This window comes from Anser anser (assembly GCF_964211835.1).
Source record: "Anser anser genome assembly, chromosome: 4".
Lineage (NCBI taxonomy): Eukaryota > Metazoa > Chordata > Aves > Anseriformes > Anatidae > Anser > Anser anser.
This window is the reverse complement of record NC_139724.1, coordinates 2,438,818-2,465,860: the sequence shown is the minus strand read 5'-3', so window position 1 is coordinate 2,465,860 and position 27,043 is coordinate 2,438,818. Positions and strand designations below refer to the sequence as shown.

Here is a 27,043-nt window from a genome sequence, read left to right as displayed (position 1 = left end):
GCATGTAGTCAACCTGTTTTGCAAATAATCTTTATTGTGCATATCTTCCTTTGTTGCATCTAGAGTATTTGGACTGACAATACTGGAATTGGGTTTTCAAAACCTTTGTGACAGCCATAACAGCGCTGTTGAAGCGTGCAGTTCCAGGCTCTGTAGGTGGCTACAGCTGGAATACGTTGTTCCCTGCTGCTTCATTGCCATGGACTTTCAGAGAGTTTCTCACAGCAGAGTATGAGGAACTACACTCCCTCGGTGCCTTTGAGAAGGGTAAGCACAGGGGGCAGTGGTAGCCCCCTCGAGTTCATCTTGTGACATTGGAGCACAAAGCAGCATTTGGATTTAGCCATGAATCTCTGACTCCAAATATTGCAAGAAACAGACTTTTGTTTGTCTCTATATGCACAGATATGTAAGATATAATATTAAAACATTCCTAGCTGCTTTTCCCTGCTATAGAGTTAACTCAAAAACACTTTGCAAGACCAGAGACAGAGCTGTAAAATGACACAGGGATCACTCTGGAGAAGAGAAGGCTCAGGGAGAACCTCACCACAGCTTTCCAGTCTTTAAAGGGCAGCTGCAAAGTGGGCTGAGTCGCTCTCTTCACGAGAGGCATTGACAGGAAAAGGGGCAACGGGAACTAGTTGGGCTGGGCGAGGTTTCATCTTGATATAAAAAACTTTTTTTTTTTTTTTTTAACAGTGAGAGCTATCACTGGAACAGCCTCCCCAGGGACGCTGTGGAGTTCCCATTAGTGGAGGCTTTAAGATGCAACTGGACAGGGTGCTAAGATAATCTTGTCTAAGCTCCATGCTCCATGAAAAGGCCAGGCCGGACAATGTTTTGGAGGTCTCTTTCAACCTGGGCTGTTTTATGATTCGGTATGACTACAGAAGTGGAAATTTGGAGGAGGATTTAACAGCTCGCTCTTTGATCCTCTGCTACTAAAACTGACTCTTCATTTCTGTCTAGGAGCAAATGTTCTTCTGTGGGTTTACTCACTAGAGTAAAACCAAGGAGACAGATACTAAATATTCTGCAAGAGAGGCAATTTAATAAAATAACGAATCATAGCATCAGGACATAATTTTTCCTGTCATAAAGGCTCTTCATAAAAAAAAAATATAGTGTAGCTAACAAGCCATCACAAAGAAAGCAGCTGGTGGTTTAAATTGCTTCCCCCAACCAATAATCATTTACTTTTGTTTACACCAGTGACTCCTTTGGGAGCTCCGAGGAACAAAAAGAATTTGCAATACTTTAGAGTATTTAATCTCATTATTCTGATTGCTGATCCTCTCACTTTCTAAGGGTACCTCTAAAACTTTTAAACATCTTGTCTGTATTCACATTCATTTGAAAGTCTTCTACAGGGCTGCTGGTTGGCAGCTGTTCCAAAGAACAAGTTTATTAGATCAGCTGAATGATATCTCATTACCACTCCTTTAAGGAAAAAAGAAAATGCCTTTACTGCCACAATATTGCAGACATTGCTATAAGCTTTTCTTTCTGAGAAGAGACAGGAGCCCTTGCAGCTTTGGATCTGTGGGAATGTGGGTACTTTACTTAACGAAAGTGCAAAATTAGTTCTAGGAACTTCCCAAATTTGTAGCATGTAACAGATAAATGTACTACATAAGCAGCAATGTGAGCACAAAACCAGGCACCCGTGGCAGCAGTACCACAATAGTCTTTATACAAACAATTGCACTAATGAAAACTAAACAATAGTCTTCATTATCTACAAACTGCCTGGCTAAATAGGGCTTTTGGGGGAGTTTCTAATCATAACAATACCCATTATTTCCTGTGGATATGAATGAAATTTCAGCTTTCCTTTACCGATTAATACATTTAACAGAATGTTTTTATCCATATTTATTACTACTGCAGTCACTATAAAATAGATTTAGAATAACCAAGTACAAGATTTTATATATATATATATATATAAAAGGAAATTGGCAGAAACAACAGAAGAACACCGCAACTCTCTGTATTATCCTTTTAGTGAAATAGTAACTATACTGTCAAAGCTGCAAACGATGCATTTGAGAAGTAAGAAATTTGAACTAACTTTAGAGGAAAGGTTGAGAGCATCCTCTTCAAAGGTAAGAAATCTGCATAGATTCTGACTTGAAAGGAAATGTTGAGTGAATCCTTAGAGCACATACCTGTGACTTGCATTAAAAAACAGCATGTTACCTATAATGCTGTTAGGGGTGCTATTTGGATGCTGTCATAGATCACAGCAGCAAGTATGCAAGTTATATAAAAATACATTGCCAAGGGATTAAAGACTTATATAACACATTTTTGTTATTTCGTTGTATTATTACTCACCAACCTTAAAGCTACATCTTTAAGGTCTCAATGATATGTCAATATTTGGGTTATGTTCATAAACATGATTGTCTGATTCTAAATGTACTTATAGTTGTGTTCTTTACTTAATAGCCTTTTATTTAACAGGCATAAACAACACATACTTATTCTATTCAGCCATAGCTAGGGTGAAGTCAAGGGTTCTCAAAGTCCTGCTTGGGAGAAGCAGTACAGCAGTGGAAAGTGGGCTTTCCCATAAAACAGCTCGTATGACTGGTTAATGAATGACGTTACAGTGAGTCTGCTGTTTGTAAAACCTTGAAAAGTGTAACTTCCTGGTATCTAACATGGAGCTCACCATGTTCAATGACATAGTGCAGTCAGAAACAAGGGACAGGTACAATAAAGGGCTTTTAATCTAATCTAAGAATGAATCAAAACAGCAACACATCAAAATAAAAACTATATATATATAATGGGCCGTTTTTTAGAATTCTGTTCTGAATTCCACAGGGAGCAAGCAGGATCATTAGGTTCTTCTGGTTATTCTTTAAAGAGGCCTAGACAACGTGTGCAGTTTACGTTAACAGGAAGAAAAAGTGTTAGAGTTCACACTAAGTTTGTGAAAGGGAAAGCATCCAGAGCTCCGCAGAAAACAGCAACAAAGTTGTTAGTGGCATTGCCCTCACATCAGCCTTCTTCATCAAAAGAGCAATTTAATTTGCTCATGCAATAAGCATTAAAAAAAAAAAAGTATCTCTCTTTGTAAATATACAAAGATCCGATCAGAAAAGACTGTGCTATGATTAAAATACAAAACATATTAAGAAAAGGTCAAACCTGTATCTAGATTTTGAACTAGATATTGGAAGGGACCCAGCAGCACTTCAAAGATTTCACGTAGAGAATGTGAAGAGCCAGGTTTTCCACACATACTACCTGTCTTTGAATACATCTAAGCTGTGGAGCAGGTTGATCACTGCTCTCAAAAAACCTTATAGTGCTGCTCTCCCCATCAGTGTCCTCTAGAACTGCCTCCCTGTTCCCCTTCCTCAAACTTCATCCAACAGGGAGCAGGATAATGCAGAGGGCTAGTGTGCCCCCCCAGGCCTGCCCTGATGCTCACAGGGATGTGGCCAGAGCATGTCCCTGCAGCCAGAGTCGGAATACAGTCCCAGGTTTCCTGCTGCATAGCATCTGCTGAGGAATTTGGGATTCTGCCCTTTAGAGATTAAGAGGTCAAACTATGCAGCTGGACAAACTACTGATTTACACAGGGATTCCGAAAAGATAGATAATTTAATGAGAAGTTTGGGTAATTTAACTGGAAGTCCCTAGTCCTAGTACAATTTTAACTACGCATAACACATTTCTAAGTCACACCTCCTTACGCTAATGCATCGATTTAGCATAGCTATGTCAGAGCGGCAGGTCTGGGAGAGCCTGGTACAGAACCAAACTACCCTCCAAAGGCATTAAAGCATAACTAATTTGATCCTGCAATGTTACAATTCTTGAATCATTAACGCACTGGGGAAAGCTACAAGGTCAGAGAGGCTTGTCCATGCAGAGGAACTGTGCAAAAGAACAGTGCCAATTTTCCTTAAAGCATTCTAGCACCAAGAAGGTTTTTTAATACCACAGCATATAACCATTCTCTGATTTGGCTTAAAAGATCTTTTACTACATTGCTGACCGAGATTTTATGCTACAATAAAAACTAATTACTCCTTAACTACATAGTTCAACTACGTCAAAGATATTATAACATGAAGTTTCTTCCCATTAAAAATAAGAAACCCAGAACTCTGGATTTTTAGCTTTGGTCGCCTTATGGTTTGCACAAACAAATGCCATTCAACATAAATAAACAGCATATGAAGTGGTTGCATAGCTAGAACTATCTTCCAATGTTGAAAGAGTCCATTCAACAAAGGTTACGTAGATTTGATTGTCTGGGGATATTGCTGTCACACACTGAGAAGAATCGCTATTCAACATCAAGGTGACAAGACAACCTTTATTTTCAATGTGAAACCTTTGCATTTTTCTCCCCAGTAGCTTTTCTGAATGATGCTGCAAAATCTATGCTATTCCTTCCCAACCCCGCTACAAGGAACATTTAGAATTAGTTACCCTTTAGGCATCAAAGATGGCTGGAAAAAGCTTGGGGAAGAAGTAACTGGTTTGATGTTAATTTCAAAGCCATTCTGTTGAGGCAACAAAAGATCGAGTAATGTGAATGAGGTCACAAAAATCTGACAAATGAAGCAACTGGAACTAGATCTCCTGAGTTATGACTCACGGGAGCCCTCTGAACTTAAATTATAAATGTGTTGATTTTATTGACCACTTAAATACACAAAAGACAATATATGCAAAAGTACATGGCGTAAGCAACACAAATTACATGACTTCTATCAAATTCATTAAGACTTCCTCATGCTATGATTGCATTGCAGTAAAACTTTTAAAAAACGGTTAACTACAATTCTAATGTGAAATCCTTTCAAATACATATTGCAGAGAAGTTTCTAAAATTATTTCACAGACTACATTTTTGTAGGGAGGTGAACCAAAAAGCCAGTATAAAGCCAGTGCTGTTAATCCAGTGTCATGAACAATGTACTTATGATACAGGATTTCAGCTGGAAAATCCTGATACGGATCATGGACTTCTCTTAGAAGAGATTGCAATGACTAAGCAAACAGCAGCATGCTGGGAAGACAGTCACTGCTGTAACTAGCCAGATTTATCATGTTACTCTAATTACCTTGACTTACTCATTGTTAGGATCACTTTTCTGTTGTGGAAACTTCAGGCAGCCTCAAGCTCGACAGACTTTAGTAAGTACATCCTAACTCAATACATAATTAAGCTTCCAAGTCCAATGCTTTTTAAAAACATTTATAGCAAAGCACAATATCAATGGATATACACTAGGAATATGTAATGCTAGGGATTCTCATTCACATTATACCCATATTAATTTATTATGAATCGCAGCTTACAGAAGTTATATAGATTTCTTGCAAATTGCCATGTATTTTCATATTTCTCTTAAGTCAGCAAGAGTAAAAAAAAATTATAGACTGAATTCAACAATAATCTCAGTAATAAAATCTTTGTTCATTTACTCCTTTGTAGCCCAGTAATCTGAAGGCTGTGCTCATCTGTTGTTTTACTTCTATTTACAGAACCACTTTCATCCAGCTGTTTTATACACTTGTGGTGAGACAAAGCAGTTTTTTAACCTGACTTCTCTACCTGGCTAAGGTGGGTCTGTAAAAACTTTGGTTTATGAGAGTGAAAGTAGATAGGCAGAGAGACAGAGTTGATTTGCCCTGATCTTACCACATTTTGTCGTCAGTTATACCTCTGATGCTTCATTTGATATAAAATGCTGTTAAAGATACCACATTTTCCAGTATGATTTAAATGCCCCCCAATATTTTGTTCTGTAACGTTTTATTATGCACGTATGTTCAACACACAGCATTCTTTGAGATGCATTGTTATTAACAGGCGAGTTGTACCTTAATGAGGATTCACACTCATCCCATGATGAGCCTTACCACGCATCTGAGCTGGGTTTAGCACTTACAAACATTCACTTTGCTACAGATCTTCCTGCTCATCTATTAATGGAATAGCACAGATTTGACAGAGAAAAGAGTTTGACTTCGTGCATGCAATGAAATAAAGTCCAATAGTAATATTACCTGACCCACACTATGTAAAGTTATACAATAAGAGGGCAGTGCATTCTTGTTCTGAACTGAAATTCCCCTCTTTTGCTTTTTTCTAATATATCCCTTTTGGAACACACTGCTTCATCTGTGGCCCACAATTCACTTATACCATCTTTTCGAGGTGTATCTCAAAAGGCAGAGAGCAGCCAACGTTCTGTGTCCATGAAGTTCCTAATCTTTCCAGGGAAACTATACAAAGCAGTAATATTTTTTGGAGAAAAAAATTGTTATCTCCTTATAGGATACTTAGACAATCATGGCTGCATCACAGTAATTTGTGACATTTGTATAATGACTTCGACACATAATCTATACCTCACCTCCCATCCTCCAGGAAACTATTGCTGGAAAGAAATGATGTATATGCTATTAAGAAACCTTTTTCCTAAGTAGTCATGCACAGTAGAAGTGGTCAATTTTTGTTTTCTTCAGCTCTCCAAGCCCTCACCATTCCTAGTCACACGTACAAATGATTTCCAAATTGTACTCATGAATCCAGTGGTCCACATATAGCCTAAAGCTAATGCCTCTTCAATTGATGATGCTTTAGGTAGATATACACCTAAATATCAGTGCACTGACATTTACAGGCATGGTTGGGGGAGAATCCAGTCCTGCCACTGTAAATAGATTAAAACTGCATGGATTGCCGAGGCAAACTTCAGCCTATGACACGATCCAGTGATTTTTGCCTACGAGTGAGTCAAGCATGAAGATTAAGAAGGGAATTGTCTTCACCAAGCATCTGTTCTTATACCAGTGATAAGAAGAATTGAAATATTTATTCGGATCTTTAGTGGGCTTCAAAGGCAGTTTCTCTATACGGATGGTTGGTAGACTAGATGGGCTGGAGGGTCATTTGAAAGCAAGAGAGAGTTGTGCGGTACCCAGCTCCTGATGCCCTTTGAACATCACACAGGAAATCTAAACACTCAGCATGGGTCCCTCCACATGAGCTTGTTACTGCAGGATTCATTACGCAGGGTCACATATTTACAACCCTTTCCTTCTCTCTTAGAAGATGTTTAAAACTAAGCACGACAAACAGGAAGTTTATCCCTGTGGAGAGAGACAGAGTTAAGCCTCTATTTAAGCCTCACTGAAGTCCTCCCAGCATCTCACAAAGAACAAGTCACTGCCAGTTTCTTCATTCCATGGTTAAATTCTCATCCTAATTTCACCAAAATGTTTTTTTTTAAAAAAGAAAGCATCACTACAACTATGATTGGGAAATTAGGTTATTCACCAACCACCACACCTGTGGCACAAGCATCAGTCAGGTATTTCAAACTCTACCTCAGCGATGAAAGTCAACCCAGCCAAAATAAGAAATTGCACAAAATGAAAGGACTGACTTGCAAACACAAATAAGACATCAACACTCATTCCTCCACCTCTGCCTTGATGGCACAGAAGAATTAACTAACTTCTTAATGCAATGCCCTAATAGAGGATCATAAATCACAAGTCTCTTAAACCTTAAATGATTGATTTGCTTTTTATTTGGTCTTTAACCTTATTAGAATCTGCAACTGTATGAAATGTTAGATAGTACAAATAATAGTAGTACTTTACAGAGTAAGGCTTTTTTAAGTTTTAGCTTTTTTCACAACAGCAGCGCATGAAGAGCAGGATAGCAGTACAGTTCCTTGATTTTCAGTGCTAATTGGTATTGTTGCAGACCCCAAATTAGTCAAAATTTGAGAGGTAAACACAACCACTAAACTCCAAGGGATTAGTCTACAACAGAAAAGTCAGAGCCTTAACTGTAGTTTCTTGTTTCATATAGCTGGCGTATAATTATTTCCTAACATTATTTTGATATTGCAGCAGGACATAACTCTGGCCTTTAGATGCAGCTGTTAAAAAAAATAGTATAACTTCCAACCTTACGCAGACATTTTTCTAGTTGTTTAACTGTTTTACTAAATGTTTCATCTACTAGATGTTGCTATTTTGGAATAGGAATTTGTATGAGCCAGTATGAGACTGCAACATTAAGGCCTATACATGAGAAGACTTGCTGGGGATGTTCAGAAGTTTTAGCACTGGAAAAATATTAATTCCCTTTAAACAAAGTATTTTGTGATAGTGTATAAATAATTTAAAATTTATTTTGAAACCTACAGTGAATGGAGATGTGACTGACTTCTCAACGACAAACTGAACAAAGATTTTCATTCATACCTCTCCTCAAAGCCTGGGACCAGAAGTTTTCCAGGTTCTTGCCTCTGGGATAAGGAGTCTTAGAGACCCTAGTCCAAAAGTGGTCTGTTCTCATACGAACACTCCTTTTTTAGACTCCCCATAAGGCAAGCAACGTTAATGATCAAGAACGCTAGAGTAATTTAAGATTCAATTTCCTACACTTAGAGAGTTTAGTGACCCAGCAAAACTCGCAATATCATTTAAAAGTAGAGTCAATTATTACCATGCAGAGCACCCCAAATGGCGGCCTCTACTTGTGCTAGGCACCATACTCACTCATTTGGCATACAACGTATGGAAGGTATCTACGTAAATGTTTCCAGCTACGTAGATGTGGGACACTCACTTTGTGAGAAGCTCATCAACGATGCTTAAGAAACAGATGACAATGCTTTCTTACTGATTACACTAATTGTATAACTCCTTAAATGCATGGTTTGATCAACATAAGCTATAACCACACATTATACATCAGAAGTCACAGGGTCAGGTGTGTTTGATTTCATGTTTACTATGCGACTTAAAAGCATTTCAGCAACTCCTGTCTAAAATTCGGTTGCTATTCTCTACACAATAGCCACACTAATACCACTTGCATACCGTTTCACAGATACCTTAAGGTTTGTATGATATTTCACACCTAATTACAATTTGGAGTCAAGTTTTTGAGGGTTATTTCTAATCAACACTTGCAGTACAGCAAGGATTACAAAACAATTTCTGAGTCACTATCAGTATCATGTCCTTACTTGTCACATAATGAAACAGTGTCTTTACAATTACCTGACTGCTCTGCTGACTTGACCTCACTTATTCCGGCACCTTTTGCCTCTGTGCCATCTGTTCTGGCAGAAAAGAAGCAAATGAACTCCAGCAGATCCTTTCTGACGGGTAAGACAAGAATTAAGATCTTGTGATAGCTCAAGGTTTCATGCTGTGAGGATACACCCTCTTTTATAACTTAAGAAAAACATTTACGGGATCTTTATCCCACAGCAGATATAAAGTGGCCTGTTAGTAATGTTTCTCTTGCTGTATGCTTTAAAGACAAGTAACTTCACCAGTACTGCACCTCACTCAAACAGAATGAGATACCTACAGCTGTCTTTCATCCTTTTTTTCCCCACATCTGTGCTTGGAAGCTTATACAGCAATATAATTTTACAGCATTTTTGCAGACCTCAGTGAGGCTTTTAATGCTAACAATGAATCCTATGTCTAAATTACCATCTTAACATTACGCCTTTGTTGTAACAAATAGCTGTAATATGTAAGCATAAAACTGAGGAATGTTTTGACTCCCAATGTTTTAGATGTATTGCATGCAGCACAACAATTAGAACACTGCAACTTTTTTGTTTCATTGTGAATTTATTCACCCCAAAACGTATCTATTAGTTCAAAACTGAATGTGAATTAGGCTGAAAATACTTCTAGAATCAACTATTTTAAAGCTCTTATTTTATTCATAATCTTTTTAATTATATGCCATTTTCCTTGGTTAAAAAAAAATAATACTGGATTTCAAACCTCTTTCTATTTAAAGAGGCTCAAGCTTATATCTTCCTCTCTAAATGTTCCAACAAGCAGAAACCACCATATGGCAGGACAAGTCTTTCATGATTTATCTGCTAAGATGTTGCACTTATGTATGTCCATACTTGCTGATGATCAGAAAACATTGCTTTTCCTTGATATTTCGAATGATATTGAAAGACAACACTAGTATTCTTTAATACTGTGATGATGCGAAGGACAGGTAGCATTACCCTGGGAGTGAGAGAGATTTTTAAAGACCCATTGGTGAGAGGAAGGATTTGATCCATGCCAGAGAGCAAGGTGTGACACCATCTGCTTATCCCTGTGGTTGTGAATGTTTATGAACAGCTAAATTTTATTATAATTTCTTTCATTTTGTTGAAAGTAACTGCAATGTTTTTCACTAGTACTATTTCAGTAGCCAAAACATTGTTCATTTCATTGGGCTGAATTTATGTTTTGTTCTGTGACCAGAACAAGGCAATTATTTGTGCAGACATAAAGATGCTCATGCTATTGAAACCAAGCTATCATATGGATACAACAAAGAAACTATTGCCAACCTTGCCATGAACAAGTCACCTCAAAAATTCTTTGACTTGTTCTGACTTCTGTCAACTCTCCATGCACCGTGATATTCAGATGCTCCTAATTCTCTGCCTTCACTTATGTTCTCTATGATTTATTATTCCTGTAGTTCCTCACTTTCTGGTTCTTAGTCATATCTATCCCTTGATACTATGGCAATTGCTGTTCTTACAACAGGTGGCAGAAACTGTCTCTCCCCTGCCTACTATCCTTGTCCTTACTTTGCACCCTGCTTCTCAACTGTGTTCACCTTGCTCCTTGGAAGCCAGCCTTCTGGTACGTCATTTTGCTGTGGAGATCACAGTATCCTTGCATGCTGTTTACTGCTTTGGTAGAACTCTGTTGTATCAAAAATATATGTAAATCACTTTACTGATGGGAAAAACAAAAAAAAGAAAAAAAACACCACCTGCAGCACCACCAAACAGGTGGCAGAGCTCTGCCTCATCTAGCCTCGCTGCAGACTAATCTGCCTCTAGAGCAGCACTATGCGATTCCACTGGTAGAGTACCATCTCTATCTGACTATAATACAGCAGTCATCTTTTATACTTCTTGGTGACCGCTCCTTTTGACTCAAGCATTTGGCAAAAGTAAGAAACAGAGAGGTAGGATGCAGCCAATTGGTTTCCAAATGTACACTAGGCTGACAAGGAATCTGGGGAAATGTTCTTGACACTTATGTTTAGCAAATGGAAGAGAAAAGATTTACTGCAGAAAAAAAGCACTGAAGCAGAAACAGATCCCTATTCCTAGGTCTCCTTGTGATCAAAATCTTCTGCTATGACTAGGCCATGCTGTGGTTCTGTGACAGAGAAAGGAAGCCTTAAAACACGCTGCCATCACAACAGGGAAACGACCAACAAAAATGTATTAATACAAGATTCCTAGTTCTTAATTGCTCCCAACAAATAATACTGGGGCATGGAGAGAAGAAAAACTATTGCAGCCTCCGGGCAAGCAGATGGCCTGTTGAGAACATAGATGTATTGCACTGAAAGTGCCCTGAAGTCATCTCTGTTACCACCTCTAAGTATAACCCTGGATTGCTGGGCTCAGTGGTCTGGGAAAAGACAAAAAAGCTGGTGTTTGTCCTTGTGAACAAACAAAAATAGAAAGAGCTTTGCAGTTTATTTTCATCATTTAGAACCTAGTCAAACAATCAGAATGAAAAGCGTGGTAATTGCCTTTTGAGAGATGTTGCATTTCCCTTTAAAAAAAAAAATTAACGTAGCTGTAACTCATCTGGTTGGAAGCTTCAGGACATACTGTTTTGGTTTGTGCTTTAATCAGGTAATGAATAGAACATGGCACAGAAAAAAGTATATACACATTTTAATTTCAGTCCTTGCACTGTCTTATTGTTTGTTTAAGCCTGTCCAACTGAGACTCCTTGCACTATACGCCCCTGGATGCATTCCATTTGAAACAAAGGCATATTTCAGGGAAGTACCTCTCACAAAGAGGTATTGATGAACCACAAATCAGAGTCTGGACAAATGACCATTTTACTATAAACACAGCTCTATTGTTTCCATTTTTCTTCTCCTAGGGAATAAATATTTCATTATTCAAAACAGTGGCTGAAATGCAAATTTCTCCTCCCCTTTCTACCAATGATTTCCCCCCGCTACTCCACAGAAATGCAACTCAATGGTTTCCATGACTCCTCTCTTGCAATATTTGTATTATTTTTTCCTCTTATCTTGCCCACAAATAAATTACTGTGGAGTTAAAAGAAAAAGAAGTAATTTTCTGTTCCTCAATGACTTAGATCCACAAAACCCTGAGCTTGTTAAGATGTACACAGTGATTTCTGTGACCATTTGCCTGTCACACAGTAATTACAGTTTGCTCTTTTATTTTCATGATCTATCCTTAACTTCCAGTCATGCCCTACTGTTACCAATGCCTTTATTTCCACCAATCCCATCTTTTTTTTTTATTCCACCTCTCAAATTGCCTGTATTGGAATGAGTTCCTTTAAGAGTGCCTTCTCAGCTGTTTCACAGAGATGAAATAAATCAGAGAGAGGAACCACTTCTGTCTTCACTCCAGCCTTTGCAGATTTCAAGAACTGATCTGAGCCGTGAGCATGTGAATTAAATTTGTTCTCAAGATACTATCCTTATGGTAACTGTTTCAGTTCAACATAAACCCAAATTTGTAAAGGAGGCCCAAGATTTGGGTAGATGGAGAGAGAGATTTGTGTGCTATGACCCAAAATCCACACTTCAACAATGATGGAAAGAATACGGATGGATAGCTAGTCTAACGTCTTGTATCTTGAACATATGAATGAAAACAAACCTTAAAAGTTTTCCTTCTACTGGTACAAAACACAGCAACAAGCAACATATCTACAGATGGTTATAAATGATTGACTCTTTGGTTCATCTTCCTAGAGGCAGAATTCAGTTTATAGTCTGTGTTCACATGACATGTGAGAACTGGGCTTGTTCAGCCTTGATGAGAAAAGGCTGATGTCTACCTAATGGGATGGTATAAAGAAGACTGAGTCAGATTCTTTTTGGAGATGAAATGACAGCATGAGAGACAATGGACATGAAGATCATCACCACAGGAAAATTCTGGTTAGTTATCTGGAAAAAAATTGCTGCCATGAGGGTGGTTGAACGCTGGAAAAAGTTTCACAGATGGGTTGTGAAACCTCCATCCTTGGAAGTGCTCAAAATTCATGTGGACAAGCCCTGAGCACCCAAAACTAGTATGATCTGCTTTCAGTGTGGGCTGGACTAGATGACATCCTGACATTCCTTTCAACTTAATTTATTCTGATTCTCATGACCAAGGATCACTCTGTTACTGGTCATAGCTACTTCGGATACACAGAATCTCCAGACTTCATTCTAAAACTCCTACTGGGTCAACATTAAGCACCAGACTTCTCTTGTGCAGAAGGAAGATTCATCATGGCTTCCAAATAATCAAACCAAGATGTAGAACATTTCTATAGTGGATTTTGGTACGCTTCCCCATTCATAGAAAAATAAAGCACATGGATCCAAAAATCGCAGAAGATAATCATCCAAGTTTCTCTCTGTCCTAATAGATTAATAGGATAATGGGAAAAGTCGCAGTGTAACAGATCACTACTCCAAATATCTTGATCCACTTGCATGTAATTTACACAGCCTTGGAACAAAACTAAGCAGAATCAATTTCCCTTAGCAAAATGTTCAATATATTATTCAAAGCTCCCAAGAAAACTTTAATATAAATGTACACAGTCACAGATAATAGCTTCAACTAAATCACCAAAGGTTCATCCAGGGTCATGCAGAAGATCATTCATATGAGCAGGACAACACATGGAATGTATCATTGTAAGACAGCATCAACGCATGACTGCAAAGGAGCTAGAAGATTTCTGTACAGAGAAGTGCTTCATTTGCTCTCCCTCCATCACAAATTTGGGCCAATAAGCCTCTGTCAGCAGTTATCTATTCGTTCTACTAATAGTTCCTTGGTAGCTCATAAGCAGTAACGGGGTTACATGATTATTAACTGTTTCTAAGCAGAGATGACAGTGTTGGGTAGAAAATTACTCTCCTTCCTCATCTGATTTCAAGCAAAAGGAAATAGAGCTCAGATTTCCTTGTTCTAGATATTAAGTACTTCAGATGTAAAATCTAAGTATTTGCTGCATTCAAATCAATGAATACAGTTCATCTTATTCCCTAAGTAAGGAACAGAAAATGTAAGCTTGTGACTTTTTTTAGGGGAAAAACAAACAAAAGCAAATTGCATTAGTCAAGAAAGTTTATCAAAAGGGAAATTGAGGTAACAAACAGCACCTAAGATTCTTGACAACATTATTACAGCAACGTTCAACTATAAAGTTTTAGGAAAAGCTGTAGTTTCAAGAAAATCTTTAGTAGTAATCAGCGTAGATTTACAGTTATGCTTGTTAAAAGTGATTAACAACATTCTCCGTTGTTCATAGATGCAAACAAGATACAAGCTAAATAGCTCCATATTCAGAGAACTATGTTTTACAATATATTTGTAGAAAGACAAAGAAAATAACTGTGATGATTAATACAAAACAAACTTCCCCCTCCAGAAGGAGAAAGGGAGGAAAGATACCTAGAAAACAAAAGCAAACAAAATGCTTATTCAAAAAGGAGGGATGATGTGTATTTCAATGATGTAAAATATTAGTTAATTCCTGCAATTGTTTACAGTAGATTTTCTAGAATTTGTTTCTATAGAATATCAGCATTGGTGACACATAAATCCTATCTAAAAATAAATTCCTTGTTCTGATTGACATTCTTATTTTACACAGCCTTTTGCCATTACGCTGTTGAGAATTTAATCTATATTATTAAATACATGAAGTAAGTTCAAAAGTTAGTGCATGGGTTATTCATCTGAAAAACATAGTCAAATACACATATCAATGATTACTCATTTCATACCACTAGTCTAAAAGAAAAACAGTAAGTATGCTAGCACTGGAAACAGATTTCCAGTATCTATAGATACGTTAAATATGTAATAAAAATTTTCAATTTTTTTCATGGGTTGTTGGAAGTCTACTCTACTAAGACTGTTCTTTTCTCTGATTTTGGGAGAAAGGGAAATCAAGAATTGATCTTCTTGGAAGTTTATTTCCCATCCTTCTTCAGGTATTTAGCATCCCTCCTAAAAATGAGAGAAGGCCACACTACAAACTTAACTAATAAGAGTAGTTTGGGGAGAAAATGAATTTCAACTTGTTCCAAAGCACATCCCCTGCCCTAAGTGAATCATTCCACACATTCAGGTCTACAAGCTTTCTGCTTGTTTTCAGCCCAGTGATAACATAGAATAGGCGGAAGAACAGGAAAAAAATACTTTAGGAAGTGTCAGCAGATATACTTTTAAAAACTGATAAAGAAACAGAATTAATATTGGAATAATTACATGGTGTTTTTATAAGAAATTGTAAAGCCACTTATAACAGAAGAGGCAGTATAAAATTGCACAGCCTGTATTCCAGAATGGCTAGTTAATAAAAACAAGAGAGAAACTTAGTTGCAAATGGCTGGCACCTCAAATAGATTTTGATTGTGGAATTGTATGGATATATTTCTTAGATGTGAATGGAAGAAAGGAAACACACTATGATGCTTGTAGCACGTAGATGTGTTGAAAAAAGGGAGATTGAAAATAGGTGTAAGATGGAAAAAGGCTTCTGCAGCACTCAGAAGAGAACCTGACAATGCTTTTGTTACCAGGGCTGCTTAAAAGAGAGGAAGATGGCAAGTAGTTCAAAGCACGTACTGGAACATGCAAAAATGAAATAGGGACAAGAAAATTCAGTGAAGATACTTTAGAAACTGAAGAACAAAAAGGAATGCCTTTCTAGTTCTCTAGATGAAATACAAAAATTTCCTCTGCTGAGTTTTAAAATGGATGGTGATAACTTCAGTACAGCATTCTGTGAGAGTATACTGGTGTTTGCAGGCTGAAACACAGGTATACAAGGGGAAGAATTTGTTTAGAAGACGTGACATTGGGAGTTGGTGGTGGCTACTCAGACATTGGTAAACTTCTCTTTGGTGCGTTGCTGGTACACAGAGTGATTTTGGTATGTTTCCCATCACACCCAATGCAAGGCTTGTAACAAGATTAACAGGCATTGCTAGTGAAGGTATACAGACGTCACAAGGAATTTAATACTAGAAGTTGCTGACTTACTAAAGCACTGCAGAGTGGCTGAGATATACCTATGGCTCTTAAAACTTCATATTCTTCATGCTTTGTGGACTTGAATCAGTGGCCATATTTTATTACCCTAGCCCTTTTGATTCATCGCATTGTTGTTTTATTTTATATCAGTTGCTGAATCACTGTTCTCCCTACCTCTCCTAGCTTTCTGTGTAAACAAGACAGAGTATTTATATTAAACAGTCACCTGGCATTGGAAGCTTGAACTCAGAATCTTTGCCACGTACCCCATACAAATGTCCTACCTAACAAGAAGGGTGAAGAGTCCTTTTTTTTTTTCGTCTCCCACGTTTTATAAGTCTCTAGTCAACAATTTGGGACTGAAAGTGACGTCCTGGGTTGAGATTCTTACCCTACTATTGCAGGAACTCTGTCCTACAATGTCTTTCATAGACTTATCAAGCTCATCATAAAAACAGTATTGTTATGACAAATGGAAAAGGTGCAAAAAATTACAGTCATTATTAGTTAACCAAGGAGAATGAGTGCAGCTAGAGCACTGTCCTAGGTGATAGAAGGTGTGTTCTTGTAAGGAAGGACCTGAACTCTTCTCTGGAGGCTGAAACACTGTTTAGCATATTTTTTAGACTACTGCCAGGTGTGACCTTTGACAACAAAGACATAACACTGAGACCAATGTGGTTTATTTATCTTATCTTACCCTCTCAAAACTGAACCAAAAAAAAAAAATCTACTCACCTTCATGAGACTAAGAGGAATTGTAGAACCCCATATGAGTAAGTATTTGTTTTGTCAGGCTTTTGCCACTCTACAATTAAGACTATGAACACCCATTTATAAAACAGAAAACTGAACACACAAACACACCATACCACGCCCCTGTCAATTACCCCAGTATCGAATGACCAGCTGGGTCTCAGTTCAGTTAACTATTTCCTTGAGTCCTTACTGAGGGACATGCTAAGTCTCTTCCTTACTCCTGCCTTTCAGGTGAGGTAGAGAACAAATGAGATTCACAAAGGTTTTTGGGTCTGGTGTTTTTTTAGTAGGTGTAGTAAGACAATGCTCTTATTAGTGGGAAATACTACAAGAATCAAATAAAATACTGTTGGAGTAATACATTTGTTTGTTGCCTTTTTTTCTTCTCAAACAGCAAGACGTTCTAGTAGAACCTCTGGGCACTATTAGGTACCTTATTTATTTTTGGTCATACGCTACCAGCCTTTTCTGCTTATAAAATAAAGATAACATCAACCGCAGCACCACAGCTTATCGTCATGTGAGATTTTAAGTTATAACTCTATCTGCAAGCCTAGCCAGTACTTCCTAAAATTGCGTATCAAAGTAGTATAAAACCAAAGCACATTCAGGCATTTTTTTGGATTGATTCACCTTGTTTGCAGTCAGATTTTTAACTCAGTACTTATTACAATATGTAGCTAACAAACCATAACAATCTTATTTGGTTCTGAAAAAGCAGCCTGCATCTGTTAGGATTAAAAATTAGTACCACCTCCATGCTTTCCTAAGTATTTAGAAGATTTTTTTTTAATTGTAGTAGTCGCAGCATTTTGTAACCTCTTCTTCATCTTTAACAAATTAAGTAGACTAAGTAAGCCTCACAGGGTAACAATAGACTTTGAATGTTTGATTTTGTAATACCTTTTGATATTTTAACATGACAAAAGGCTATCACTAGTGTCTGTTAGTTGTTCTCTTCCTCAAGCTTAACGAAGTAAAATTATAGTTCTTACCTTCTTTAAACAGGGTAACAATGGCTGTAAATGGTGTTACTTGCACACACAGTTTGGAAACCTGAAAAATAGAGTTACATTTGTAAATAATAAAGCATTTCTAACTACAGCTAAAAATACAATATTTAAAGCCATACAGATGGTTTGTGAGTTTATATGAATTAGCTTGGTAAAAGATGTAACAAATTGTCATTTGAAACTTCATTTGAATGATACCAATAACTTTTCAATTTTTGGCTCCCATTTCACTTCCCAAAGAGTTAAAGAAGGCATCATAACTCAACATAGAAGTTTATGGACAGAAACAATAATAATAAATAAAACTTTGGGCCTGACTTTTCAAGTGCAGATTTTTTTATATACTTAAATTCAATTTCAGAAGAAGCGTCATTGAAAGAAGACAACTTAGTCAAAATACAAACACAAACACCAAATCTTGGTATTTCTACCTTTTAAAAAAAAGCATAAGTGGTTATTGCACTATTAAAGAAGGACTCAAGCGTGCGATGTCAAAATAGCATTACAACATGAGAACAATATACAGAGTTACACAGGCTTTGAACTGATTTCAGTGAATTGTGGCTAAATGTAAAACAAATGAACAAAATATCACAATAGTTAACAAAAAAAAAAAGCAACCAAGAAATACCTACACATCTAGCCTTCCTACCTGAATATTACATTTCAGGGTAACATCTATACTAACTTAATAACTTGAAGTGCTCAAAAATAAGTACACAATTTAATTTTCTAGAGCTTAAACCTTGTAGAAACACACTCACTTCCATTTACTACGAACAAGAAAAACAAATGAGTCCTTAGATTTTTCAAATCTCATTTTTCAATTTTTTTAATCTCTGTTGAAGTTGATACAAAGCTAGTGGAAAAAAAAAGGGCAAATAAAAAACTCGACTCATGAGTTCACATGCCTTTGAGCTGAGTTCTCAACAGAAGAAATACACTATGGGTGAACCAAGCACCTCTAGGCCACCACTCAGTTTCTGCCAGTGATGAAAAAAAAAAAAAACCTTTAGAGAGAACTTGAGAGCTCAGCCACTTCCTGTAATCAATTCTTCTCTCTTCCCTAGGTCAAACACTGATTGTACTGTGTACTGCCACAGTTACAGGTGCAACCCTACCCTGTAATAGTCATTTATGGACTTGTAGCCATAAAGATGCTTACCCCCTTTCCAAACATACTGAAAAAGTGTGCCTCCACAATTTCCGTTGTTAATAAATAACCAAGTTCAACTGCTCCTTTCATCTCTTTGGTCTGTTTCGATAATTGCTGCAGTGAGCATCACCCGGTTCTTGGATTACAGGATCTAGTGAATAAGAGCTGCGTATCTATCTTCTCTACTTCTTTCACCGTTTGATAAATCGACCATATCCTACCTCTCAGCTTTTTCCTTTCTACACAGAGGAGTGCCAGCTTCTTTAGTCCCTACTCATAAGGCAGCTGCTCTATCCCCTTACACACTTTAAGCACTCTACCCTGTACCTTCTCTAACCATAGTATGTACTTTATAACAACAGCGAAGAAGCATTAATAATTTTAACACTTTCCTACATGAAAGCGTTCTGACCTTATGGTTAACAAATAAACACTCAGGAGAAAAGACTCCTCAGAAAGTTACAGTACTGCTAGCCAAGCGGTAGTCAAAGACGAGATCTTACCTAACTTTGTTTATAAATGATTCCTTCTTCCTTTATTGAAATTACTGTTCAAGGAAACAGAACTTATGTTTTGTAAACGTACAGGCTGCACAGAGACAACTGCAACTGCACCACAGGTTTCTCCTCTAAGTGAAAAAATGACAGAGAAGCCCCATGTTCTGCTGCTACCCAGATATCCATTAGTCAACTAGAAATTACCATTTCATACTTACAAAATCCACAAAATGCAGCATGATAAAACAATAGTTATTGTCCGTTAGAAACCACCATTCAGAGCTATAACATATGGTTATGGTAGTGACCTATACCAGTAGAATAAACACCACTTTTGTGGTAGTGCCAATTATGTGAGATAATAAGGCCAAGAGTTGCCTACAGTAAAGGCAGACCTTCTGTACACCTTTATTGGGTTTATGTGTATCTATGAACAACGTCACAAGATGTAGCAACTAGATCTGGAAGAGGTGGTTGTCTGGCAACACTGCAATTAAATTAGATAATATACATTTTAGATAATTAGATCCATCTGGCAAATTGGTAAGGCAATAGAACTAAAAACCTTATTTAAATAAATTAGTTTGGCTACTTATGATCTCATACCAATTAACAACCAAAATTAGCTAATGCTATCTTACATAAGTTACAAGAAAGGTTATACTTCTATTTTGTCCTGTAGAAATCCTTAAAGTATGCATTTATAGTCAAAACAATCGAGACACTAGGAAAAAATAGCTAAAGAATTGTATGTTAATCATCACAATCCAGGAATCTAGGAAATTACTCTCTCTTTTACCAAGAGAGCAGTGCAAATCAGGAGAAAATCATGAGAGAATTTTCTATTTAATGTACATGCATTGTCCAGTCTAATCAACCAGATTTGAAGAAAAACAAATCTGGAATTAATGCAGTATTTCTATATTTTTATGAGTATGACATAAACTCTAGCAGAAAGACAACATAGTTCTGCAAACAGAAAACAGCACTCTCCAAGATCTGAACTCTAGAAGCAACATTCTCTCTTTAGTTAGTATTAAATAGTATGTAGTATGTAGTAATTAAATTCAAAACGTTACCGTCACTGTGAGACATTTTCAGTAAGAAATTCCATGAAAAGTCTCTTAAATGATTTTTTACCAAGGTCGGATAAGTAACTTTATTAAAATTCTCCAGATAACTTCACCAATAGCTACTTTTGGGCATTTCTATTTCCACAGCCAGAACAGCTTTATTAAAGTTGCTAACGAAGAAATGAGAAGGACACTCAGAAACATGCAGGAAATATGAATACATTTCAGGGAAGCCTGAACAAAATTTACAAATCTAGTCTTAAGCCCACTGTTAATCTAAAAGTGGATTTGTTTAATTTGGATTTTACTAAGTCAATTTTCACTAAAATAAGACAGTTGTTCAGACATTCAGAGAAGCTGAACTTATTCAACTATTACCTTCTGCCTTCAACTAGCATTACAGTTTGAGTTTTATTTTGCCTGGAAGTGAAGAAAACTTTCAATACAATAATGGCTCTGTATGCTTGATTCTGGAGCATTTAACTTCAGAACCTGATTTGTAGGTGCTCCTCAACACCTACCTCAAAGCTAAATGCCACTATTAGCTTGTAGGATCTGGGTATTGCCCACTAAAGCCTAACACCTGATTTAATCTTGACTAGATGTCATATGGGGCATGAGATTTGAGTAACTTTAATGATTGGTTTTATATGTGGGAAATGCAAGAGCTCTTAAGATGTGCCATGATGAATATCGTAGGAAGCTCTATGTCCCAAATACATGGGATTAATTTAAATAAACTAACCTTTCATTTCCTTTTGCAAGCCGTCTTTACTAGAATGGAGATCAATTTAAAGCTTGAGTTTTCTTATTGTGGCATTCTTTCACCTTACCTAAAGATGGATTATAAATTTCATTAACTTTCTTGCTTTGAGAGGACTTAAATCTCCACTTTTATTAAAGGAGAAACTTAATCTTCAGTCACATCAGAAAGGCTACCTGAAACTTCTTTTCCCTTGAAGGTCATTATAAGAACTTAAAGAGAAAGAAGCATTTACCTCAGCAGGCCCCCCAAAAAACACTTCTGAACTTACAACTCGATCATGAGGAAAAATTTGTTTTTAAAAGGTGTGTGGTGGGTGGGGGTGTGTGTCCTGTTCTCTCACAGAATTTTGTTCTGTCAGCTGTGGTAATTACCGTTTTTTTAGGCATGTGAGTTAAAATAAAGCCACAGACACATACAAAAATAATTATTGGAGAATTACCAATAGTATTTAAGTTTTGCCAGGTGGTAGCTGGCAATCTGCTGTAAGGTCTCTTTGAGGGTGACAGAGGAGAGGAACTGGAAGTGCTCTATGCCCTTTTAGTCAACTTTCTGCAAGCAGGGGTCACAAGCAGTAGGAACCTCACGACATTTTCGGCAGGACAAGGGACCGTGCATCACTCAAGGCAGCTAGAGTCGATTAAGCAACCGTAATTAGCTCTAACGAACCGGGAAGACAAAAATTAAGAGCTCGTAAGCGCTTGTGCCTCTTGTTTTCACACTACCACCACGCAGGGAGCCAGGCGTTGCGGCAGGACCGGGTGGCCCCGTGAGGCGGCGAGGGGCCCCCAAAGGCTGTGGGGAGTTACCTGGGCCGCTCCTTCCTCCTCCTCCTCCTCCTCCCGCCGCAGCGGGGCCGATTGGTGGAGCTCAGCCCCGGTCCCACCCGCCAGAGGCGTGCCCAGGGCACCTGCCCCGCCGGGAGCCCCTGCCCACCGTCCGGGGCGCTGGGGCAGTGCATGGGGCGGCAGGGCGCCCGGGGACCCGGACAGCGGCTCGCCGGTGCCGGCCAGGGGGGAGCCTCCGCTCGTCTGGCCCAGGGGCCGCTGCTGGCTCCGGGAGGGTCGAGGGCAGAGCCGGGGCGGCGAGGCGGAGGGAAGGGATGAGAAGTTGAGGGAGGACGGAGCGGGGGTGCCCTCTCCTCCTCCCGGCCCCGCCGCAGGTGCAGCGGAGCCGCAGCGGAGGGGCTCCGCAGGGAGCAGGGCCTGGGCTGAAGGGCGGCGAGCGGAGCCCCGAGCGGGGGGCAGCGGCGTTAACGGAGGCAGCGACGAGGAGAAACGGCCCCGAGGAGAGAGCGGTGAGGGAGCCGGGCAGCACCCTGGGGTGCCGGGTGGGCAGGGAGTGGGATGGAGAGGAGCCGCAGGGGCAGGGAGCAGCGGCCATACGGCGGCCCCCGGGGAGGGGGAGCGCCATGCCCTTGGTGGGGTGCCGAGGGGCGTCGTTTTGGGGTGAGGAGGGGCTCGTGCTCCCCCTCGTCCCTGAGGTGAGCCCGAGCTGGCGCTGTGAGGAGAGGAGGGGGCAGCCCCAGCAACCCGGAGGCGCCTGGCGAGCGCCCCAAAGGCGGCGAGGAGGGGTCGCCGGCTTCCTCAGCCCAGGGAGACGCCCGGGAGAAGTTTTGGGGGCTAAAGGGGGGGGCACCGCAAGTGTTTGGGGTCGGGAGACCTCACCACGAGGGGCCTGGGCTGCCCTGCTCCCGGTGGGTGCCGGGTGATGTCCTGCCCTGTCACCTCTGTGGGGCTTACGAGGAAAGGAGTTAAGCGGTGAAGGGAGTACATCAATAAAAGTCACGGTGTTTGGACAGGTATTAAATGGTATCTTTTATGGCTTGTTTACGCATTCATTGTAGTACGGCTGTCGAACAATAGGAAATCATGAAGCAAACCCGTTTTGTGTGCTCTTTGGGATTGCCTAGGAAGAGCAGCAGTGGCTAAGTTTAGTAGAAGATAATCTTAAAGGTCTTTCCCCCAAAGCAAACACCTTGGAAGTAGTATTTTTGCTCTTCATGTCGTGACTAGGACACTCAGTTTTCAAAGTAATTCACATAATATCGGTTGTTTCTATATGTTTATTCTAAAAATGGCCTGAGTTATGCTTCCTATTGGAAACTGCCTGCCTGGTTTTCCAAGCAATTATCACCCAAGGTCACTTAACATATTTTAGCTGAGCTAGTTTTATAGCACTGACACAACACTGTATGCAATTAACCTTTACTTCACATTTCCTTGTTGTTGTTCCCTTGCTCCAGTCATTGATCCAGACTGGGTACTGCAGTGATGTGTTTTTTTTTCCAGAACTCCTAACAAGTTTGTGCTAGGGTCCTAAATTCTTCCAAATAGCTTTCATGCCATTGTGAGCTGTCTTTGTTGAAAGAGTTATCTGTGAAATACTGGGGAATGAGCATGCATTGCTTGCATTTTTTCTTGACCTTCGTGCAAGAGAAGTCATATGCTTGAAACAAGAAATCCATTTCACTGTGTCATATGTCTGTTAAGTATAGGGACTCTAAGGTGAGTCTGAGTCCACTGTAACATGTCTAATCACATTATGGTACTCCATTAATACCCCTTAGTTTTTATATTCTTAAAGCACACTGAGCTCAGTTGGGTTGTTCTGAAATACGATGTGGGCCGAGAGACCTGCAGGTGGAAGAGAGCCTCGGAGACGTCCTGGCCTCCTGGTTGTGTGTGGGGGCTGAGCTCACCTGTGCCACACAGGGCAGTGGGTCAGCTCTGCGTGCTGGCGGCAGCTCGGCCTGCAGTGTGGCCGCGCGCTGCTGTTGCAGTTCAGTGGAGTCGCCACTGGATTTGGGCTTGGTCTAAGGTCAGGAAGGATGCTGCTGTAACTCCGGGTTGGTCCCCTGTAATGCACTTAAGTAAATTAGTTCCTGTTTAGAGAAATTGGAACGTAGTCTGTGAGACTTTGGTGCCATATTTATCGTATCTAAAAGACTTGAGAGGTGATGCTCTAAGCCTGGTCGACCATTTGGAATGGTGTCTTAATGGATTCACCTGGATGAGTTGTGTTTGAGCTAGTAAATGAATGCTGGCGGTGCTATGGAATTGTAACCACATAAATTAGTTTGTAAAGAAAAATTAAGAGAATTTTCTGCCAAATGTCCTTTGATGCAGATTGACTTGATGGATTTCTAGAAATATATTTTATTCCCAGGACTAGAAAAACAAATAATCAAATTTGTGTCTTCTCCCTGTGGTGCGTTACCACACATGCAGACATTGAGTAAGAAGGCACTGTGGCAAGCCTTATATCCCCAAAACGATGCCACTGTGCATCAGTTTGTGTATGGCCTTTTATGGCACAGGCCTGTTGGGGCTTGTGCAGAGGACGTGCTCTGCTGGAACGCTCCTACCACTTCAAGTGCCTTCTGCAATTATACTAATAACTGTAATAAAATCATTTTCTGACTTTATTATTTTCTAATTGACCTTCCTGAGCATGAACTGAGTTACTTCTGACTTGAACGGCTGAGTATTTTATTGCCCACATCTAACTTCCTTCGTGTTTTCCACTTTGGGCTCCTTGAGGCGCATCTTTCCACATCACTGTTTTTGTCAGGCGTCTTGCTTTAGACTAGTACCAAGAACTCGCATCAGTTTATTTTTATCTCGAACGAGTCCTTTATCACTTATTTACTAGAAAAATCACAGTACAGCTTTAAAAGCTATTGAGACATTTGTTGTAAGGTCATATTGAAGAGATGGTTACTAAAGTAAATATCTGTTCTCTGCAGCTCCTAACTTAACAGAAATGCTTTTATTGCAGTTTCAGTATTAGTGATATTTAAGAAGAGACTAGAAATGGCTGACAAATGCTGATACATAAGCATTTGAAATCATTCACTCTCTCTTGCTTGGAGTTTTATTCTTTTAAGAATTTTTAGCATAGGTGGTTTTTTTTTTGGAAAGTATCTTGGGCTTAAAACTGACATTCTGATACAGATCACAGTGTTGTTTATGAATAGGCATTTTAGAAGGCTCTTCTGCCAGTTTTCCAGGAAGTAAAATACAGTAGCATCATTTAATAGAATTCTCGCTCCTAAATCATGTACTTTCTTTTTTCTAATTACATGGAAGGTTGTTATTGCAGTTCTTTACTTGGATCCAGCGTAGTGGAGAAGTAGTGAGTCCCTTTGGAAGCTTTTAAAATTTTTATATGTTTTAACATACGATGCTATGTGTTCTCAACCCCTGAATATGTTGGCATTCTTACCTATGTTTTTATGAAATAATATACTTGTTTAGCTGTTGGAATGCACATAATTGACTGTGTCTGGGGTTAAAGGACACACGCAACATCCTTGCTTGAATATTGGGCTCTTGGAAATAGTATTTAAGACTTTTTACAACAGGCATAGCTACTAGCTCAGTTCAAAAAAGTTCTCTCTATGGGAAGTAATCCTAAATGGGGAAAAAATACCCCAAAACTTACGTTAAAAAACAAACAAACAAACTGTAAATGTAACAGTTATGATTTAGGGGTTAAAGAGGAGTTGAAAGACAGTGTAGATACTTGTTTTCTAGATATTGTGGGTCAGATTTGCATAACCTGACTCCTTACTACAATTTCTCGTAAGTAGCACAGTTGTCATGCATGTAACTTTATTCCTATAGTGAAACAAGTACAGCTTTCCTCTGTGCTGTGCTTTCCTTCTGTGAATGGATGGTTCAGCTTCATGAGAAGTGAGTGATTTTAGAGTGTTTTCCCTCCTGCTCAACAACTGAAGGGAGAATTTACTGGGAAGTCAGGAATTTAATAGCCAGCTTCAGGTTCTCAGCTGAGTTGGAAATGAGCCCTGTTGAAACAATGTGCTTTGTAAAGGAATAAAAACTGATGAAATTTTCTTGGTGGGGTAAAGCCCTCTCTTTAAGGGGAGGTAGCAATGTGGATGTAAAAGGTAGAGTTCCTTAATTTAAGACAATTTAAAACAATTAGAAAAATTGTTTTCACCTATACATTGAGAGCAGTCTTTTGGAAGTTGACATTTCATACTTCTGTTACACATGGGAATTGACTGCATAGCTGTAGCGACCTTCAAACGTTAAATCCCTGGTTCAAGGACTAGGTTGTAGCTGCATTTTAATCAGTGCCTTCACATCTGCTGAATTTGGTGTTTTTTCCCCCAACCTGGAAGTCATTTGACTTTCACATTAAGTCACATGAATAAGGTTTTGTAATTTAATGCCAAGTACACTGATTCATAAAGTCTGGGTGTTTGAAAAAGGGTTGTAATGATTTTCAACAAAAGCATGGCCAGGAGTTGCGTTACTACTTCCTTGTACTTAACTTTGTTTTCAGTACTTCTGTGTTACCTCCCGATTTAATGTTTAAAATGAGAGATTTCAAGTTCAGAGGAAAGTCAGATACTTCCTAGCTAATGCTGTGAAAGAAGCATATTTGTCTGAATGAAATGTGGATTAGGAACAGGGATTTTGGCCGGAGTCGTGCTCTGAACATTACAAGAATTTAGCAGCGAGGAGGTGGACAGCTTACTTTTGAGGAGGAATGGGCAGTGGAGCTGCAAAGCCCACAGCACCTGACAACTCAGCAGTGTGGCTGGATGTGCTGTCTGCAACTTGCAGCACCTGGAGAGGGAATGGACTCTTCTGAACGCACTTGTAGCTGATAGGAGAAACGCACACCTTTCTTTGAACT

At 39.0% G+C, this 27,043-nt stretch overlaps 1 protein-coding gene and 1 long non-coding RNA gene across 3 annotated transcripts in view; both read left to right on the top strand.

Moving 5' to 3' along the window:
• Positions 1–5,122: 5,122 nt before the first annotated feature.
• Positions 5,123–15,083, top strand: LOC310898401. The gene is made up of 3 exons (XR_014583275.1): positions 5,123–5,172; positions 5,524–5,602; positions 10,591–15,083. It is a non-coding gene; the product is annotated as an uncharacterized lncRNA (long non-coding RNA).
• A 6,795-nt stretch (positions 15,084–21,878) lies between these two features.
• Positions 21,879–27,043, top strand: part of UGT8 (UDP glycosyltransferase 8) — a 44,423-nt gene continuing 39,258 nt past the window's right edge. Inside the window, exon 1 of one of the 2 annotated variants that reach the window (XM_083833412.1) lies at positions 21,879–22,066. The gene's annotated coding sequence lies outside the window, so the exon portion shown is untranslated. The other variant, XM_083833411.1, reaches the window with a different exon arrangement.